The 20,566-nt window shown below is 53.7% G+C and overlaps 1 protein-coding gene across 2 annotated transcripts in view; it reads left to right on the forward strand.

Moving 5' to 3' along the window:
- The window catches only part of GRM4 (glutamate metabotropic receptor 4), a 117,108-nt gene that overhangs the window by 12,669 nt on the left and 83,873 nt on the right, over positions 1 to 20,566 (forward strand). The window lies entirely within an intron of this gene.

A 20,566-nucleotide genomic window follows, 5' to 3' on the forward strand; every position in this document is an offset into this window, starting at 1 on the left:
CACACCTTTCTCCCTTTCCTTCTGGAATCCTTCCCTGCCCCCTTCCTGCTACCTCCCTTCCTCTCTTCCTGGGGCAAGAGCTGCTGATTTGCAATTCAATTGGAGCCAAGTGCTTCGCTAAGCTGCTAAAACAACCGAAAGCTACCGGGTAGAGAGAAAAACATTACAAGCATTTTACCAATAATTATGAGCCGCTCTTCTCTTGGAGCCTGCCTTGTTTGCTCTGTGTGTTTGTGTGTGCATGTGCTCGTGTGCGTGTGTGTGTTTAAGGGGTGGGAGGGGGATGAGGGGGAGAGAGAGAGAGAGAGAGAGGAGGAGAATATGCTGGAGGAGGAGGAAGGAATGCACTGAGGGAGCCGCTGCGTCCCTCCTTCACCCTGGTGTCTGGTTCTCAACCTCTGGAGATGTCCCCTTCCCTCCTCAGAGGCTCAGTGGGCTGTCTGAGGCCATTCTGAGTGGGAAGTATTACGGCTGGAACTCTCCCACCTGCAGCCTTTCTGGAGCCTGTTTGTCCAGTCCCATGATATGCAGTATTTGGTGGGCATTTCTAGGGGCCTTGGTAGAAGCAGAGATGAATGGTGTAGAAGGCTGCCATGTTGTGCAGGGGGGTGGAGGTGGATGGGAAAGAAAGGGGGCTAGAGTTGTCCTGTCACCGTGTGGGGTGGGGATTGGGACTTTGCAGGGGGGGGGCAGTCATGTGCCCTGTGGTCCTCACTTATGTGCCTTCTTCCTGGAGTGTAGGTTTTATGTGATGATCCAGATGGAAACACTATTTTAATTTTCAGGCAAATGGATGCAATATGAAGAATGCCAAATTAAGACAAAATAGAAAGCTTGAAGGAAACCTTGCCCTTGCCGTAGACAATTGGAACAACCCCTAGGGGGGCTGGGCTGCCAGAGGTCATTCCTCCTAGCCTGTTTGGGAATAGGTAGCCTGGTCCCGTTCTCCCACCTGCCCTGATTTGGACCGAGGAGTAGAGACCCAGAAGGGAGGAGGAAGCAGGGCTCAGCTGCCCTGGCCAGGGCCTGGCGGTGGCCTGGGCTAGCTGAGTCATTCATTGCTCCAGCCCGCCTGTCCCAGGTCTGAGAGGAGAGGCCACCTGGGGCCATCAGCAGAGGCGATGAGCCCCAGACTCCTTGTCAGCCTGTTTGGGTGGGGCCTAGACCCCAACCTTGGAGAAGGCCAAGACTCCAGGTAGGGCTGCTGCAGTTTCCTTAGTGGAGCTTTTTATGAAACCCTTTTGGTGACTCTGGGTGTTTCAGAAGACAGCCTGATGGGGTCCTCATGGCTGTGGTCTCAGTGAGTGCCCCCCTGCCATCATCTCCCAGGGGAGAGGCAGTGCCCACTTCATAGGGAGGTGGGGAGGCTCAGAGGAGTGGAGAGGTGTTGTGACACGGGGTAGAGGCTCCTAGCAGGGTATCTGTGAGTGTTAGGGCATGAAGCATGTTCTTGGAAACATGGATATTTTGGGATGAGGCATCCAGTGACACCACATGGGACTAGAGTTGTCCTGTCACCTGTGAGAAGTCACAGTGTGACCTCTGTGCTAGTACCTCTCTGGCTGGGGAAAGGTCTCTGGGGGGTGAGGGTGTCTCACCAGCCTAGGGGTCCCCAGACGTTCCTTTTTCTCTGTGCATGTGGTCACCTAGGAACATGGCCGAGTCCTTGGTTTCATCTGTGCCTATTTGGACTGCAGAGAATTGAGTGGGTTGGGACCGAGGGTCAAGAGTCTGCACGGAAAGCCAGATGGGCCTGGGACGTTGAGGCCTGGGGAGGAGAGAAGGGATGGGGGGCGGGGGGACATGCTGGAGAGGGAGGGGCCGGGCAGGGGAGTTGGGGAGAGAGAGCCAGAGGGAGGCAGTCATCTGTGGTACGTATTCCCTGGGTTCCTTTTAACAGCATTTAAGTTCCAGGCTGGCGACAAGACGGCTTTTCAATCATTAAACTGATAGAAATGAGAGGCTGGGTGAGAAACTTGAAAGCCATTTATAGAGGCAAAAATGTTGAACTTTGGTGGGAGGGGTTGGGAGCTGGGGCCCCTGGCTGGAGAGTGTGAGCCAGGGGTGCTCCAGCTGGGGTAGCTGCTGGGTCAGGTGTCTCCTTCAAAGGGGACCGCTGCAGCCCCAGCCCGGCTCTGCCACGGCCAGTGAGTGGGGCCTGCGGACAACTTCCCCCAGAGGCTCTGATTATGGCTCCCCTTCCTCCAAGAGGTCAGCTTCCTGGGCGCGGTTCTGAGAGGAGCTCTGGGCTTGGGGCCACTAGACGAAATTTCCTCCAGGGCGAAAGCTAACAGGGTGCTGTTGGGGTCAGGGTATGAGCAAGACACAAAACTAGCAGCACTGGGAGGGGCCAGCTCCCCACCATGCCAATGTGGGATCTGAGAGCCCTGATTAAGTGACAGGGCAGGGCTGGAAGTCTGGTCCCCAGCTCCCAGGTCTGACTCCTTCTGGAAGGCCTGTCCAGTAAACTGGATTGGAAGTGAGACCCAGGCATTCATGGGGACCAGAAGCCCTGACTCTGGGAAGTTGTGAGTCTGACTTGACAGCTTCTACCCCTTACTTCCTGTTCCTGTTCTCTTCCTTCATCCTTATTTTGGCTCTCTCTTCCCAGGATGGGGAATATTCATGGGTGGAAAGAATACCTTTTAGAAGAGATCCTAAAGGCCAAGGCTGTGATGGGTGCAATGCTATGTTGGGACAGCCCAGGTTCTGTCTGGGTTTAAATCTTCTCTCCACCAGAGTTCCCTCACTTCCGTTCACCCTATAGGTCATTTACACCATAGTGTGAATGAACCAATAAGATCTTTTCCTGAGAGCAGCCTTTGTTGGGGGGAGAAAGAGTATATCAAGTGCCTTGGAAGGAAGCAGTTTTCAAATTTCAGACTTGTAAGAGCTAGAACAATCCAGAAATCACTGCATTGAGTCCCTCATTCTCTTGCAACAGACAGAAAAGCTGAGACTTGAAGAAAGGGGGGTGTCTATCCAGCATGGTGGTTAAGAATCTGGATGCTGGGACCAGATAGTCTTTGCCACCTCGGCTTATGGTTTCTCCTGATTGTGCCTCTGTTTCCTCATGTGTAAAATGGGGATGGGAATGGTCTCGTAGGCCAGGGGAGAGAATTAAGAGTTAATGTCCACAGCGGGAACTAGCACCGTGCCTGGCACACAGTCAGCCCGCAGGAAATGTTACTGCACAGCTTGTCGCCGGGCCTGAGATCAGCATGAGACACTCCACTGATGTGGAAGAGGCTGGAGCGGGTGGGCAGTGACAGACGGTGACCTTTGAGACTGATCCTGGAGCGGCCCCACCATCTGCTGGGCCTCTCGTGTCCTCCTGCAGACCGAGCAGCCAACCTAACTTTTAGATACGGAGCTATGTCTTGCTGTCACACAGTGGGGCATGGGAGGAAGGGCAGTGGAGGGAGGGCAGGAGCAGGCAGGCAGGAGAAGGGGGCGGAGGGGACACCAGTGAGAGGGGGGGAAGGGGGAGGGTGGAGATGAGCAGGTGCCCCAGTTTCCTAGAGGAGTGGCCCGGCCAGGGGTGCTGGTGAGCCATGTTACCCCTTCCGTGCATCCCGCCCCCACCAGCCTGGTGATGCTCTTGACCCATGTGGAGCTGTGAGAGCTATAAAGGTTTGTGGCTTGCTTTTGGAAAAAGCAGCCTTTCTGGTGCTTGGCTCGTTCTGCTCCTCAGTGCCTGGCCCAGGACTCCGGGGGAAACTTTGTGGCTTAGATAACACGAGATATTCTGTTGAGGATGTGGCTTTGGGTCTTTGAAGTGTTTTCACTGCACAACCAGGAGGAACTTTCGAAAGAGTCCCTCCCACAGCTAGGCCCTCCCACAGCTAGCCCCTCTCCCTTGAAGACCCCTTCCTCCTTCCAGCTCCCAGGCCAAAAAACTTGGCGACAGTTTTGACCACCCTTTTTCTACTGTCAACAAACCTTACAGGCTTTTTTTTCAGAATGTGCCCTGGATGTGGCACCCCTCACCCTTTCCACCCCTGGGGCCTCTCCCCCAGACCATTGCAGGAAACTTCTCTTCTTCTTCCTGCTTCCAAACAGGCCTTTCCACAGCCAAACCTTTGCCCAGAGGTCACAGCGATCTTTCTAAAAGCTGGATTAATTCTACTCACCTTTATTTAAACCTTTCATTGCTTTTAGCTTAAAATGCAAACTTCCACACCTCTGCCTGTCTCAGAGGCTCTGTGCTACCTGGCACCCCAACCACATCTTTTGTCTCTCCTGGATGTACTCTACACACTCATACGGTTTTCCTTATCTTCCTTGATGACACTGTTTTCCCCACTGCAGGGCGTTTGCACCTGCTGTTCCGTCTATATGGAATCTCCCTTGACTTGATGAGGCTAGATCCTTTTCATCCAACCTAAGCTTAAATGGACTCCCTTCCAAGAAGCCTCCACCTCTCCCAATTATTCTATCTTGTTTGCCCATTTTCCCCTTTATGGCACTCATCACAGTTTGTACTTCTGTCTGTATTTCCTCGTTTTCCTCTTTGCTGTTGGCTTCCCACTTCTAGACTAGGAGTTAGCAAACTACAGCTCAAGAGCCAAATCTGGCCCACCACCCGTTTTTGTGTGACCCATAAGCTAAGAATAGCCTTGGTATTTGAAGTAGTTGAAGAAAAAAAATCAAAAGAATCATATGTCACGACACAGGAATATCACGTGGGATTCAAATTTCAATACCCATAAATAAAGTTTTGTAGGTATACACCAGGCCCATGTTTAGGTATTATCTAGGGCTACTCTTTTTTTTTCTTTAAAGATTTTATTTATTTTTAAAAATATTTAATTTATTTATTTGACAGACAGAGATCACAAGTAGACAGAGGAGTAGGCAGAGAGAGAGAAGGGGAAGTAGGCTCCCTGATGAGCAGAGAGTCTGTTGTGGGGCTTGATCCCAGGACCCTGGGATCATGACCTGAGCCAAAGGCAGAGGCTTTAACGAACTGAGCCATCCAGGTGCCCCTATTTATTTTATTTTTTAAAGATTTTATTTATTTATTTGACAGAGAGAGACACAGTGAGAGTGAGTGCACAAGCAGGGGGAGGGGGAGAGGGAGAAGCAGGCTCCTCGCTGAGCAGGGAGCCGGATGCGGGGATCGACCCCAGAAACCCGGGATCATGACCTGAGCTGAAGGCAGGCAGGTGCCCAACTGACTGAGCCACCCAGGCGCCCCAGAAATTTTACCTTTTTTTTTTTTTTTAAAGATTTTATTTATTTATTTGACAGAGAGAGATCACAAGTAGGCAGAGAGAGAGAGAGAGGAGGAAGCAGGCTCCCTGCTGAGCAGAGAGCCCGATGCAGGACTTGATCCCAGGACCCTGAGATCATGACCTGAGCCGAAGGCAGCGGCTTAACCCACTGAGCCACCCAGGCACCCCCAGAAATTTTACTTTTTAAGTGAACTCTACTTTTAAGTAACCTTAACGTGGGGCTGGAACTCACAGCCCCGAGATCGAGAGTCATGTGTTCTACCAACGTGGAGCTGACACCTGGGAACTGAGTCAGTGAGGCCGAGGACAGCAGCCGACACCGCTAGATTTTCAGCAGCACCCACAGCGCCCCTGGTTGGTGCCAAGCCCATAGCAGGCTTTCGGGAATCTCAGCCAAATGAAGTCATGGAGAGTGAGGCATCTCCTGTCCCCATGTCCCCCCCAAACTCTGGAACATCAGCAGGGTCGCCATGGTTTGCAGAGTCCTGTGTAAGTCCCTGGTTGTGGGGATGTGTGCAGCCTGGCCAGTCTTACCGTTGGGTCAAGCCGGTGCCCACCAGTGCCCACCTGCACCCCCAACTTTGGTGACCCCAGAGCCCCTTGGGTGTATTTCCACCTCCCTAACAGCTCCAGCTCCTCCCCCACCTACAGAATTCCTAAAGCTTTGTTCCCTGCTGGAGGGTATGTAACCCCGTGCCACTTGCGGCTGTTGTTAGAGATTTGTCCCAACAGAGCTTCCTCAATAAATATTTGGGGGTGAAGGAGGGACCCTCCCAAGGAGGGGTGTGAGTTGGAGTCATCACAACTTTTCCATAACCCATATCCTGTGCCAGGGCTCATCTTGATCCTCATAGTAACCCTGAGGTACAGCTGTTATCCCCGTTGTTCAGATGGAGAACTGAGAGGCTCAGAGAAGCTAAGCAACTTGCCCCAGGTCACACAGCTGGAATACGAATCCAGGCTGTTTGGCCCTGAATTGAGCCATGTTGCCAGCTTGCACTCCTATCTCTTGGCGTTCTGATAGACTTGGGTTTGAGACCTGGCCTGATACTCACTGTGCGGCCTTTCTGAGACTCCATTTACTCACGCCAGACTGGGATTCACTTGGCAGAGGTGCTGATGTGTACAAAGACAGGAGTAGGGGCTTAGGGGACGCTGGTGTTCTGATGGATGTTTGTGCCTGTGGGGTGCTGGGCCCCTGGAGGGCTGGGGAAGGAGTGGAGAGGTGTGGGCAGGGGTCTTGCTGAGCGTGACAGTCAGGGCCTGTTGTCCTCAGGTGGGGAGCACACAGCCCTTGCTTTTACCACCTCCCTCTTGCCCCCAAGCACTGGGTGTCCCTCTGTGGGGAGAGGCCGGGAAGGGAGACCTCAAGACGTAAGGGTCAGGCTGGAGTCTGCACAGAGAGTGGAGGCCGGTGCAGCGGGGGACACGTGGCACCGGGAAGAAGCTGCAGCCCCGTTATATCCCCCCAACCCCCAACTACTCCTCTGCCTGTTTTCTCTGTGCCCTCAGAGCTCTGTCCAAGCCACCTGGACGTTGTGGTGGTAGAGGGGTAGCCCCGGCGTACAGTCAGATACCGGAGAGACAGAGGTGGCCGAAGGCTGGTGGGTAGGGTTGCTGGGGGAGAGGCTGTGTGGCTTTAGTGGTTCTCAAGCCCCGCTGTTTATCACAGTTAGCAAATTTGATTCCTCAGCCCCCAGGGGGTTGATGAGACCTGAAGGCCCATCCTGTGTATGTGCACCTGCTCGGGGCTCGGCTGGCCATCAGATCAGGTGCTCTGAGCTGGCCGAGTATTCCCCCACTCACCTGGCTTCCCCAGGGGGCACCCCACTCACCCTGCAGTCCTCTCCAGCCTGCTGCCTCCCAGGTGCCCTCCACCCCCCACTCCGGGGCTTGCAGACTGGCTCTGAATACGGGAGGTTTGGGGGTGGAAGAGTCGGCTCTGGCGACTAGACTGGCAAAGAGGCACCTTATTGTGAAACTAAAAGGAGGGAATGGGGCCTCTGGGGTGACTTCCTAGAAATGCTCGAGGGAGGGAGGCTTGGTGGGCTCCTGGAGTCAAGGTAGGAGCTGACGGGGCCCCTGGGTGAGGTGTGGGGCTTTGCAGAGGGGCTGAGGTGGGACTGAACCTGGGGAGACTCAAGTTCACGACTGCTAGCATCTGGCTCTTTCTCCTGCCTGGACCTTGGCTTTTTCATCTGTAAAAATTAATTCACTCACTCTCATTCAAGAAAACTGAGAAAACTCTCAGTTTTCTCCATCTGGCCAGACACTGGAATCACCTGGGGAGTTTTAAAAAAAATCCTAGGACCTGCACCCCATCCCTGGAATTCAGACAATTGGTCTGAGATGGGGCTTCGGGTCCCCAGGTGATACCCACGCAGCCCAGGTGAAGAATTACCACTCCAAGCATCTTTATAAAGCTGGACACAAAATAGTGGGCTTCTGTGTTTGAGCGGGAAGGCAGGCAGTGAACAGGTAAAACATATAAATATCTCGTGGGGAGAGGCAGTTCCTTGCAGAACGAAGTCACTAGAGAGGTGAGGGAGAGGGGGGCTAATTTAGATGGGGTGGTTGAGGGTGGCTTTCCTGAAGAGGGGACGTTTGTGCATAAGCTCAAATAGAGTAAGGGGGAATTGCTCTGTGGATATCTGGAGGAAGAGTGTTCTAGGTAGAAGGAATAGCAAGTACAAAGGCCCTGGGGCAGGACTTTCCCTGGTTATTGTTCTAGGAACTCAAGAGAGAGGACCAAGACAGCCCTGGGAACAGGGAGAGGGTGACCAAGGGGATTCCAAAACCCACATCCTGATCCTTATTACTGCAAAACGTGTTGTGGGAGGGGGGTCAGCAGGAATCTGATGACCTTGGGCAATCACTGGGTCTCTTAGGACCTCAGTTTCCCTACCTGTAAAATAGGCAAGTGGTCGCTGCATGGTACTGTAGAGCCACAGAATCGATGGGGAAGGACCTATCAGGGTGGAGCCTGCTGACTTCCTCCCACCCATGTCCCCACTGTCCCTTTTCCATCCCACCCCCTACCCAGGCCTGAGGAAGGAGAGCTGGAGACAGGAGCAAGGCAGGGCCAGCCAGAAAGGGAGCCCCAGGAGGCAGTAGGGTGCAGTGGTGAAGGCATGGGCTCTGGGGCCAGATGGTCTGGTTTCAAACCCCTGCTCTGCCATTTATCACCTGGGGGCACCACTCTGTGCCTCAGTTTCCTTGTCTGCGAAGTGCCAGAAACCCACATCACGGGGCACTGGGAAGATGGCATGAATGCATGGCAAGTGCTTGGGGTAGCACGGAACGGGTAGACTGTAGGTGGCAGCTGCATGCCTGGTTGTGGCTGGCAGCCTGGAGCGCTCCCTGGCCTTGGAGGCAGCCACACCATAGGTAGGTCAGATCTTGGCCCCAGGTCACTCCACCTCTCTGGACCTGGCTCATCTCATCTGTGAAATGGGCAGAATTGCATGTAACTTCAGGGCCAGGATGTGGGGTAATGCAGTGAGGAGCTGGTGCTGTGGTGGGGGCTCAGTAGGGCTCAGGAGTGTTCGTCCTCATTTACTGACAGAGCTTCCAAGAGGGGGTTGGCGGCAGGGCATGGTCTGAGCCATGTAGGCTGGGGAGCTGGGCTCTGCCGAGGGGCGGATTGCTGGCTTCTGGCAGGGGTTTCAAAAAGGGGTTGCTGTTTCAAAAAGGGCAAACTGGTGAGTGTACCTGAGTGTCCGCAGTGAGACGGTCCTGGGGCTCTTCTGACCCTCACTGTGAGGTGGGGGGTGCTGGGGTGATCTTTGACTTCCCACTCCAGGGAGGGCTGTGGGTCCTCTTACCACTGAGGCCTCCCATTGGTCAGGGACATGCGTTCTGGGTCTGGTTCTGCTGCCAACTCACTGTGTGACCTTGGGTGGAATGAGGGCATTGAATCAGGCGGGCTGACTCCACTCCTCTCCTGCAGAAGGAGCGCTGAGCTTCCTCCCCTGTGGTTGGGTCACCACCAGATTGTCACGGCCCCCGTGGCCTTTCTGGTTGTCTCTCCAGGGTACTCCCTCCACCCTGCCTGTTCTCTGAGCCTGTGCTGTGCTTCCCAAAACCTGCCTCGGGGATTTTCCTGGGTGTGAGCTCCTCCTGGAATCCCCTTTCCATGTTTGATGGGCAGAGTCAGACTCCTTCAAACTCTGACTCAAATCTAAGACTTTCCTGAGCCTTCAAGGGCGAAGGTGATCCTGGGGCCCATGGGGTCCTTTGTGTGGCTCTTGTGGGTCTCCCTGAAGTCTGTGGGCTTGTCAAGGGCAGGATCGGGCTGGACCCTTCATGGTCTTCCCCTTCCCCCCAGTGCCAGGCCCTGTGTGTCAGCCTTGGGACCGGGCGTGGAACCAGTGAGGGAGCTGCACCTGAAGCAGGGGTGGGGCCCACGCTGTCTAAGGGGTTACACTCTTCGTACCTCCCCCTGCCGAACCCTGAATGAGCTGTGTGCTTTTTCGGTTTCCTCCCAATTTATTAAACTAGCACTTTTATGACCCAGACATGCTGGAAATGAGAAGAAGGCAAATTCTGCTTCATATTCCAATTGACCTTTACGCTTGCCACTTGGCTCAGGGGCCCCTGGCTGGGGTGAGGTGATGAGATGCAGGCTCCAGCCTCTGGGCTCTGGGGCTGCGGGGGAGCGTGGTCCCCTGGAGCTGTGCTGGGAGCAGGGAAGCGGGACCATCCCAGGTCCCCAGCCCCTGCCTCATTCTGTGGGATTCTGTGGCTTTCTCTGCTTCCCTCTCCTACTCTCCCCACATCGCTCTCCTTCCTGGCCCCTATGCCTTCTCTGGCTCTGCCTGGGCCTCTCTCTGTATCATGTGGGGGCCTCATCCATGGTTAAGGCCAAGAGGTAGGAGTGGCCCCCAAGCTCACCTGGCCCTGGACAGTGTGCCCTAGCCTCACGGCCATTCTGGCCGCCTGCCTGCCTCACCCCTTTTTTATGGCTATCAGGGTCTCAGGACTGAGCGCACCCTGGTGGGCACCCGACCCCTCCAGGCCCCCCTTCCTGACTCAGATTGTCTCCCCACCTCAACATAGCTCCAGAAATTTGCCCTTGATTGAAAATGGGGCCTGGCTGTGGGCAGCTGCTGCTCTGGGCTCTGCTCTCCTTGTCTGTAGGGTGACTGTGGGCCGGCTCTGTACATGGCCCCGGGGTGGTGGGAAGGTCGAGTAGTTGCAGGGATGTGATGCTGTTTCAAAAACGGCAAATTGTGGGACACTGGGTGGCTCAGTTGGTTAAGTGTCTGCCTTCAGCTCCGGTCCTGGGATCGAACCCTGCATCAGGCTCCCTGCTCGGTGGGGAGTCTGCTTCTCCCTCTCCCTCTCTCTCTTTGCCCCTCACCCCTGTTCGTTCTCTCTCTCTCTCTCTCTCTCTCTCAAATGAATAAAATCTTAAAAAAAAAAAAAAAAGAAAAGCCAAAAAACAAAAGAGGCAAATCTTGGCTTTGCCACTCCTGGCTTGGGACCTTGGGCAGGTCCCGTAACCTCTCTGAGCCCATTTCCAGATCTTTAAAATGGGGAGGACAGTTGTGAGCTTGAAATGAGATAAGGCAAAGTGACTAGCACAGTGTCTAGTGTGCAGTAGGCGCTCGGGAAACAGTGACTGTGGGGAAGTGTGCTCATGCATGAGAGGGAGGCTGGATTCTTCTCCCTGTCCCTCATCTTTCATTCCTGCCACTGCTCTCCCACCCCCCCCTCGCCCCGCCACTGTGTCCTCCCCAGGCTTTAGTTTTTCCTGGGGTCCACTGAGAGGTGTCCCTGGATGATGCAAGAGGCAGGATGTGAAGGTGCAGTGAAGGTGGGACCAGGCCCTCTGCCTGCTCTCCAGCCATCCCTAGGGGCCTAGGAGGAATTTAAAACTCCTTATGACTGAAATACACTGGAGGAGCCCGCTGAGCCCCACCCCCACGCTGGGCAGGAGCATCGAGGGGCCCTAATGGTCCTCTGGTGTCTCTGGCCAGGGCTGCGGGGTAGAGAGACAGCACTTACCTCATTCTCCAATATCTCTCCACCCCCCCCCCCAGGGGGCTGTGGTTTCTCCGATAGGCCCTGCAGCATTAACCTCGGTCAGGGTCAGAATGGTGGGTGTTTGTGTTCAATGTAGCTGCCTCCTGCCCTCTGATTTCAAGTCCTGAGAACTGTCAGGAGATCAGCTTGGGGCAACACCGCCGCCCCACTCCTCCCTCCGCACCAGAGCAGCACGGAGAGGGGAAGGCTGGACCTTTAGGAAGGAATTTGGGTGGAAGGCACTCCTCCCCCCACTTAGGGGAGACGCTTGAGGGTGAGGACTGGGCCCCGCCCCGCCCCCCCCCCCCCCGTGGGTGTGAGGGGCGTGGCTTCCAGGATCAGGCCTGTTCTGAGAGGAGGTGGGGGAAGTGAAGTGCACCGCAGGTTTCACAAAGGAGCCTTTTATCTCCCATGAGTGGCATCTCCCACGTGGGCCTGAGAGGAAAGAGGTTGCCTCTCTCACGAGGCTTCATGAATTGTATTACCCCCAAATTTCAAGCATATGGAGAATTATAGAGCCTAATAAATTTCCCTGTGTCTACCACCTGGCTTGGGCAAATGATGTTTTGCCCTAATAGCATCAACACTGCCCTGTCCTGCATGGATTATTTCTCATTTATTTATTTATTATTTTTTAAGATTTTATTTATTTGTCAGAGAGCGCAAGGAGGAGGAGCGGCCTGCAGAGGGAGAAGCAGGCTCCCCTCCGAGCAAGGAGCCTGATGCTGGGGCTCCGTCCTAGGAACCTGGGATCATGACCTGAGCCCAAGGTGGGCAGGTGCTTAGCCTACTGAACACCCCATGTGCCCCCTGTGTGGATTGTTTCTAAGTCTTTTAGTGACTGTGCACTTAAAGTAGTTTTGTTTTGCATATTTGACACCCTCTGAAAATGGGATCGTCTTGTATGTCCTGTGGCTTGCTGTGTTTGCGCGGTATCATGTTGCTCCTTAGTGGCCTGGTTCCTTCTCTTGGCCATGTAGTTCCATGCTGCAACAGTGCCCCGTGCATTTACTTGTTCATCTGCTGTGGTCATGTGGTAAGTTCCCTGATGATCTTCCTGGTTTCAGCCATGGTGCCGCACCACTGTCCTTGCCAGCGTGACTTTGTGCTCTTGGGAGAGTTTCTTGTGGGTCACACCCAGGAGCGGAATTGCAGACTCTCAGGGGAATGCGCCTCCTGAACTTTCCCAGAGGCTGCCAGGCGGGCCGCTGTCTACATTGTATGCAAGGGTGCTGGTTTCCAAACCTGCCTCCCCATTGGAACCTCCTGGGGCTTGTTAAAACACAAGTTTTCACTAGATGCCTGGGTCTACATTGCCTTGCTAAGGGGACTCTCAGGGTGGGAAGACCTATTTCACCAAGCTCCTGGGGGCTTTGTGGACCTGCATTTGGAGGTGTCTCGCTTGGGTCTCCCCCTTACTCGCTGTGCAACTTTGGGTGAGTTGCTGGAACTCTTTGAGCCTGGGTGGTCTCCTTTATAGAATGGGGTAATGATAAATGGTGGGGACTCAGTCAGGGTTTGCCCTTGTCTCTGCTGGGGTCAGCTTGATGCTTTTGAGGACTGTGATGTGCCTAGGGTTGCCACAGCCTGACTAGGCCCTTGTGTCCTCCAGGGAAGGGTCATACCTTCTTGATTCCGTCTGTGAAGTCAGGCTTGGATTCACTGTTTCACTCAACAAACATGCAGAGCAGGCTTTAAAAACCTGGCATATGGGTCAAGGCCTCTGACTTCAGGAGTCAGGTGATCAGTGATTTCATGACAGTGAGATGAGGGCTTTCAGGAGGTAAATGAGGTGCCCTTCACCAGCCTGGTAGGACATGTCAGGGAAGGCTTCCTGGAGGAGGACAGGATGGCCAGGATACAGTGAGCTGGGTGGGGGGTGTGCTGGCCAGCAGGGGAAGGCCTTCCAGGCAGAGGGACCCAGGAGCCCGAAGGCCTGGTGTGAGAGAGAGAGCCTGGTGCTTGTGTGGGGGTTGGCTGCCTCGCTTCGGGCACCACCGAGTCTTGGGGTGACACTGTAGAGCCCTGGGCCTGACACAGGTGCCGACCTCCTGGCCGTGGTTGCTCCTGACTGAGGCCTCAGGCTGCAGCTGGAAGGGGGTTTATGGGAAGGCTGAAGTGTGAGGAAATGTTAAGTGCCTTCTAAGTACTTTGATTATTTTAAATTGCTTAAGTGGTTTCTAAGATGGTCCTAAGTATCCTGGGGACACAGACACAAAATCAATTAGGAAAGTACAACAAGCCTCAGTAAAGGGAGAATAGCCCCCTCCCCTGCCTGCCCTCCCTCATGCCACCTAGGCCGGGCCAGTCAGCCTGGACCAGGACCCCTCCTCTCACCTCCAGCATCAGGCCAGGGAGCCCCCAGCCTCTGTGCTGGGCCCTCCTGGCCTTGAGTCCTGGCTTCTCAAGCATTTTGAGAAGTGGGGAGGGGCAGGAGGGGGAGGAAGGGGTGTGTGGAAGGGAAGAGGTGGGAAGCAGACAGAGGGTTTGTATGTGGAGGGGGTCTCCTTTAAAGATGCTTCTCTTTCTCCTGAATGTGCCCTTTATCCAGGGGCTCTGGAGCCTATAATATTAGAGTAATATTATTATTATTATTTTTAAAGATTTTATTTATTTATTTGACAGAGACACAGTGAGAGAGGGAATACAAGCAGGTGAGCAGCAGAGGACGAGGGAGAAGCAGGCTTCCTGCCAAGCAGGGAGCCAGATGCGGGGTTCGAGCCCAGGACCCTGGGATCATGACCTGAGCTGAAGGCAGACACTGGCCACCCAGCGCCCCTAGAGTATTGTTTTTGAAGCACATAATACATTCCCATGGGCATTTAAAGGTACCAAAGGACGAACCCCAGCCCCACCACGGAGGCAGCCACTGCTTCCTTCCAAAGAGGGCTTGGGTCTGGACTCAGGGCTGTTGTGTTGCACAGTGGGGGACACCATTTACAAGTGTATCAGGGGAATGCGTGTGCACCTACGTTCTCCCCCGTTTTCACACGACCGCAGCACCTGCTTGGTGAACTTGGGGATTGTTTAGCGGCGAGTAAGGAGCTTGTCCTCTGCACGGCCACACAGTCCTTCCTACTTCTGCTCTCGTGAGGGACACGAGGTAGTTCCCGGCCTTGCTTGTCTGGGAACAGAGCAGGCACCGCTGCCTTTGGGTGTATTGACCCCTTTGCACGTCTGTGTAGAGTGAATTCCTACAGAGCGCTGGGTCCAAGGGCCAGTATAGTTGTAATCTCTTGGCCTCCCGCCAGCCAGGGAAGAGGCCTGGACTCCCTTGTCTGGGCTGGGTCTCCACCACCAGGAAGAGGCCCTGAGGCTGATGCTGAACTTGGCCTCTGTAAGGCCTTGTGTAATAGATCATGGGGCGCAGGGATCCCAGTCCTTAGCTCAGGAACTGTCCAGAGGAGTGAGTGGGTCCCCCGTAACAGTGAATGTGTGTGTGCTTAGGGGGTGGGGAGAGGGCCTGCTCCAGGTCTCTGTGCAGGAGCAGGAGGCCCTGGGCCCCTGGGCCTCCATCCCACACATGCTCTGGGAAGGTGCTAAGAACTGGTTGGGGGTGGGGGTGACCATCTCTGGCCTGGCTCCACTCTCTGCCCACCCATTGCCCTACCCCCCATCATTCAGGTGCGGTGACTCCTAGCAAAACCGCTTTCGTGCCCATACTCTGCTGCATTTGGACTCCACGGCTGCCGTGTGTATCCCTGTAACAGGTGCAGCTTGGAGGGGTGGTGACTTCTTGGGTCCCGCAGTGGCTCAGGGCTGGAGATCGGCTCGGCTGGTCCTTTGCTTCGCTGGTTCCTCAAGGAGAGCTCCTAGCCCAGGCCCGCTGTTCTTCTCATCTCTCCATCTACACCTTGGTTTAGATGCTTCTCTCTGCTGGGAGGGCCCGCCTTCTGTTCTAACCAGCCTTGGGCCCTTGACAAAATCACTCAGACTCTCTGGGCTCCCATCTGCACAGTGCATCCAGACCCAGTTTCACTGAAGAACTTCCTGAGGGTGGCGAGGCAGGAGCTATCCCCCCTTCTTCCTGGAGGGCCTCAAAACTCTCCTTTCCAGGGAGCTTGAAACAGTTCTTGATTTCTATGTAAATTTTCCAGGTAATACTTCCTCTGAAGCATCAAGGAATCTGCTGTCTTCTTTCTCCCACCCCAAGGTACACAGTGAGATGCAAGGAAAGCCTTGTCACCTGGAGCACATTGTACATATTTATTATATTAATTTTGCATAATTCACCAAACTCTCTTTGAAAGAGATGTGGCTTCCCTTACTGAAAACCCTCTTTATTCTTCCCCATTCTTCATCTAGCTTCAAACCTCCTCCTCCCCTGGGACCCTTCCCGCCCACACCAGTCCTCACCTGGATGGGCTCCAACTCCCCTTAGTCCCTGCTGGCCCCTGGGGTTTCCTTCCCTGTAGGCTTCCTGCTGAGAGAGACCCTGAGGTTAGGGACTGTGTCACCAAATCCTTCTGTGGGTCCTCACAGAAGCTAGAGGGATGAGTCGAAAAATCTATTTTTTAAAGATTTTATCTTATGTGTTATATCTTATGTATTTGACACAGAGAGAGAAAGAGTGAGTACACAAGCGGGGGGAGCGACAGGCAGAGGGAGAAGCAGACTCCCCGTGGAGCAGAAAGCCTGATATGGGACTCCATTCCAGGACTCTGGGATTATGTATGACCTGAGCCCAAGGCAATTGCTTAACAGACCAAGCCACCCAGATGTCCCAAGTTGAAAAATATTTATTTTTTAAAGATTTTATTTATTTATTTGACAGAAAGAGAGCATAAGCAGGCAGAGAGGCAGGCAGAGTGAGAGGGAGAGGCAGGCTCCCCGCCGAGCAGAGAGCCTGATGTGGGGCTCCATCCCAGGATCCTGAGATCATGACCTGAGCTGAAGGAAGGGGCTTAACTCACTGAGCCATCCAGGTGCCCCTCGAGTTGAAAAATAATTTTAACAGAATGATGTCAATGTGAAAAAAGAAAATTTCTGTTCCTAAAAGAAATCAGACACAGAGCTGGCCGGAACTGTGACAGGTCCTTGCTTTGACAATGAAATTTTCCCTATTTCTTGATTGATCAGGCAAGCGGGTTTTGCTCCAGTTTGTACAGTGGTCTTTGGCAATGTTGAAGGATGAAGTGGCTTCTTCCTTAGCTTTGGTTGGGTTTCCAGTTTAATTAAAAATACATACGTCTTCTGGACCACTTGAGATTTAGCACACGACTATGACCCACGATTTTGGGAACTTTCAGGCACCTACTGTTGGCAGCTTCCAAGCATTTCTCAGAAACTGTGTGTAGGGCCTTGGGTCCCGGAGGAAAATGGGAACCAGGGAGACAGGAGTCACTTGCGACCACTGACAGTGTGCGATCTTTCACACTTCTGGGTCATTCCACATGACCGATGGGCCTACGAAGTGGTCAGGACAGCTGTCCTACCCAACACGAAAAAACTGAGGCCCCTGTGTTGGGGGGGGCCTAGCTAGTCAGAATCAGAGCTGGGCTTAGGACCGTGGTCCTGCATTCCCAGCCCCACGCTTGCCCCCTGCACACTCCTGAATGTCATGGGCAGGTCCTCTGAGGCCACCCGCTCTTAGTGCAGGAGCTGCACGGAGGCAGCTGGTGCTGAAAGAGGTTTGTGGGTTGACATTGTGTCAGTCTTCCCTCGTCCCCTTGGAGCACAGGACAGCCAGCCCCAGGTCCCTATGTGTGATTGTGACCCAATGGCCCCTGAGTCCTTCCTGTTGGTGCTGTTCTAAAAGCCAACACGTCCATTGCAGATTTGGAAGAAAACAGCAGAGCATAAAGGAGCAAATGAAAATTGCCCACTCATCCCCCCATCCAGAGTGACAAACTTGAAACGTTTGTGTGTTTCCTTCTAGCCTTTCTTGTGTATAATTTATGAAGTCACGACCATAACATCTCTGTGGTTCTGTTGTCGGCTCTTGTCCACCCGACTACAGCTGGGAACATTTCCCACTATCCTTAAGTAGTCTTTGAAACATGGTGTGTAATGGCTACGTAATGCCCCATCGGGGGATCCTATCATGTTTTATGTGCCACGTCTCATTGGTGGCTGGCGGGGCGTTGGGTTCCGGGCTGCTCCCCGGGCCATGTCTGTGCTTTTCCAGTGGGCTCTCTCTCCATGAGGCGATGGGACTGTGAAGGCTTGGGTGCTGGGTGGTGGGAAGCAGGAGGTGGGAGGGTCCTACCTAATTGGACCAGTTATCCTGGGAGAGACAGGTGCTCAAGGTGAGCTCCCTGAGAGGGCGGATGGGAAGGCGGACACGGCAGGTGGAGCGTGGGAGGAGAGCCAGGTGTCCTCAGTGTTGCCGTGGGCGTGGGACAGGGAGGCCCGGAGAAACATCCTCAGCTCAACTACAGGCATGGGGCTGAGAGGTTGTGGCTCCCACTTTATTTCTGCTCAGGATGAAAGGTCCCCAAAGCCCCAGAAATGAAGCTCAGTGCTTCCAATCCAGAGTGATGGTTGAGGAGCAGGTGGGCAGGGGGCCAGGTTGGCAGGGAGGGGAAATGACCTCACGGTTTGCGTGGACAGGTGGGACGCGTGACAGGCGATGCCTGAAGAAGGAGGTAGAGGCCTCTGAGGGCCCAGATTGGCTTTGCCTCCTCGGCCCATCCGGCCACCCTCCACCCCAGTCCTTCCTCAGGCCCCTGGGAATTCTGCTCCGGTTCCCCCGAATTGCTCCCTAAACCTCCCAAGGTCCGATCTGCTGGCTTCTGCTTCTGCTGTTCCCTTGGTCCCTAAGAATGCTCTGGCCACTTTGTCTTTCTTCTAAATTAAAAAAAAATGAAGTCTAACTTATATGTAAGAAAGTACCACCTGATGGGCTTTTATAAATGCATATACCTGCATGAACATCAAGGCAGAGAACATCTTCAGATGTTCCTAGAATGTTCCCTCGAGCCTCTCCTAGTCAATAGCCTTCCTTCCCCAAGGCTAATCACTAGCCCGACTTCTAACAGCATAAATTATTTGCATCTGGCTTTGAGCTTCGTAGAAACAGAATCACACAGTAAGTCTTTACTCACATTGTCTGGGAGATTCTTCCGTGTGGTTGGTGTTCTTCTTTGCTCCGTACTATCCCATGGTGTGAATGTTTGCCTCATTTTTAATTTTTTTTACCCATTCTGCTTCTGCTGGACGTCTGGGCTGAATCCAGTGATTGGCTATTATGAATAAAGCTACTCTGCTATTTGTATGCATGTGTTTTAGTGGACATAAGCACTCATTTCCCACACATGTATGAACGTGCACACACACAGAATTGCTACATGAATTATGAGCTTAAGAAGACACTGCCCAGAGGCCCCTGGGTGGCTCAATCAGTTAAGCATCTGCCCTCAACTCAGGTTATGATCCCAGGGTCCTGGGATCGAGTCCTGCATCGGACTTCCTGCTTAGTGGGGCACCAGCTTCTTCCTCTCCCTTTCCCTGCTCATGCTCTCTCTCTCTCATTCTTTCTCAAATAAATAAAATCTTAAAAAAAAAAAAAAAAAAAGAAGGCACCGCCATACATTTCCCTGAAAGGATTATGCCTTCTTGCCACTTTTTTTTTTTTTTTTTTTGCTTTGGAAATTCCACCTGTACTTCAAGGCCCATCTGAAATGCTGTAACCTTGATCTCCCATCACCTTGATGGATGGCAAAACTAGTCATTTGGATGTCAGCTCTACAAGTCAGGGCCATCTCTGTCTTCCTCAGCACTCTCCCTCCTGGTCGGGAATGTAGTAGGTGCTTACTAACACCAGCGGTTGAATTTATGTACCTGGCCCCGAGTCAGAGCTTCACAAAGGTTACCGAATGTAAGTGACCAGCTGGGAGCTCCTACAGGTGAGGACATGGGCTTGTCCAGGAAACGGCGGAGGCCTGTAGCAGCGCCTGTCCCCGAAGCCTGCGCTCATTCCACTGTTCTTGGCGGCATGTGTTTGCAATTTCTTGCTCTTTTTCAGCTCGCCCACTTTGATTTCACTCGGCCTCATATTCCAGTCCGGGGGTTGTTGAATTAAATCTCGTGGGTGACCTAGTTAGCTTGTGACCCAGCCAGCTCCTGAAGGAGTTGCCAGCTTCTTCGTCGGGTGTCTGTGCTCCAGAATCGGGGATTTTCAGGTTGGGGTATGGGTGGTAAGGCTGCGGAAACCCACTCTTAGGAAATGAAAGCCCTCAGCTAGCATGGCCCACATTTGTACCTCACTTTAGCTTTTCCAAGTCCCTCCATTGATTGTCACACTCCCTGGGCATCACAGCCTGGGCATCGTCATTTGCATTTTCCGAATGAGGAAGGCAGAGCCCAGGGAGGTGGTGTGATGTGCCCAGAGTTCTTCGTGGGGGGTGGAGAAGAGGTGGGGGTGCGCCTTGAACTCCTGCCTTCCAGCCACGGGCTACAAAGGGTTTCAGAGAGTGCTGGGGTTGGTAGAAGAGCAGAGTAAGGCTCAAACTCAGCCCGGCTTGTCCCAGGGCTGCTTTGGGAAGCTGGGAAGGCTCTTTTAGGTCACTGATTTACTAAATGGTTTTTCTGAGCGCTGAAGGTTTTGCCACGTGTCTCAGGGACAGCCCGTGGGTTAAGTTCGGCGCCCCTGCCGAGGGGGCACTGTCCGCGGTCCTGAAACAGGACTTGGCTGTGGGGAGGCAAGGTAGGGCAGCCCTGTTGGTCTTGGGGGTGCTTACAGCTTCCCAGGGGTTGCTATCCTGCCAGTTTTGGTGGGAGCTGGGCATGTGGCCGGGCAGACGGTGCGGGTGCCTTGATATTTTAATTGAAGCCTGGAGACAACGGTTGCTCTCTCTACTGCGCTAACAATGTATGAGATAAATAATTCAGCAGTGGCTGTGTTGTGCCTGCTGTCCTCACCCATGGGGGTGGCCACATTTGTGCTCATACACGCAGGCTGCCGGGTGAGCCAGGAGCTGCTATTATGGGCTGTGCCAGAGGCAGTGCATTGCCATTTTCACGGGGCCCTGGCCACCTCTCAGCCTTGGTGAATCGGTTTTCTCCCAGGCATCCCCCAAGGAGAGGTTAGTGGAATGTGGGGCCAGATGCTCCCATGTGCTGCAATTAAGTGGCACTTAAAGGTCCGTTTGTCCTCAGACCAGCCTGAAATGCCAGCAAACTGGAGGAAAGGCCCCTCTTAATGGGCACTCTCCCTGGACTGCCTTTGAACGGGTTCCATTTGATTCAGCAAATATTTATGGAGTTCCAAGTTTGTACAAGATACCGGAGCAGGTGGTAGGGATGGGAGAGATTGCCAGAGTGAATAAATCTGGGTCCTTCCTGGATGGGGAGGGGTGACA

The sequence above is a fragment of the Neovison vison genome, chromosome 1, assembly GCF_020171115.1.
Source record: "Neovison vison isolate M4711 chromosome 1, ASM_NN_V1, whole genome shotgun sequence".
Classification (NCBI taxonomy): domain Eukaryota; kingdom Metazoa; phylum Chordata; class Mammalia; order Carnivora; family Mustelidae; genus Neogale; species Neogale vison.